The sequence below is a fragment of the Pteropus vampyrus genome, unplaced genomic scaffold (genome assembly GCF_000151845.1).
Source record: "Pteropus vampyrus isolate Shadow unplaced genomic scaffold, Pvam_2.0 Scaffold275, whole genome shotgun sequence".
Taxonomy (NCBI): Eukaryota; Metazoa; Chordata; class Mammalia; order Chiroptera; family Pteropodidae; genus Pteropus; species Pteropus vampyrus.
This window is the reverse complement of record NW_011889056.1, coordinates 521423-521959: the sequence shown is the minus strand read 5'-3', so window position 1 is coordinate 521959 and position 537 is coordinate 521423. Positions and strand designations below refer to the sequence as shown.

The 537-nt window shown below is 40.2% G+C and overlaps 1 pseudogene; it reads right to left on the bottom strand.

Moving 5' to 3' along the window:
- Window positions 1–395: 395 nt before the first annotated feature.
- Window positions 396–537, bottom strand: part of LOC105302483 — a 1516-nt pseudogene continuing 1374 nt past the window's right edge.

Here is a 537-nt window from a genome sequence, read left to right as displayed (position 1 = left end):
AAAATTGAACAATTCATACGTTTTAAATCTCGCGCTGTTTTGAGCAATGTCATGAAATCTCGCGCTGTTTTGAGCAATGTCATGAAATCTCGCGCTGTTTTGAGTAGTGCGATGAAATCCGCACGTGCCGTCAATGGCTGTCCCGCTTGGCACTTGACTCATCCCTTTGTCCACAGTCCATGCTGTGTACGCTTCATGCCCATTAGTCACACTGACTGTTGAGATATCGCAGGATTTGTGCTCAAGTCACCCTTATTTTACATCAGAATGGCCCCAAAGCGATTCATATAACTTTTTTTCTTAATCAAAAGATTTTAATCGAGTTAATAGTAAGTAGTAAAAGAACGACATGAAAAGCCCCGCATTTTATACGTTTCGATTATTTTCCATTGTCTTTACTTGTAAGGTGTTGAAGGTGGGACCCATTTCTGAATTTTCCTAATGGTGGAATGAGGTGCATATTATTCTGGAGCGCCACTCATGTTGAATTTATGGTTTGTCCGAATTAATTTACGAGCAGTAGGTGGTTTTGTTGTT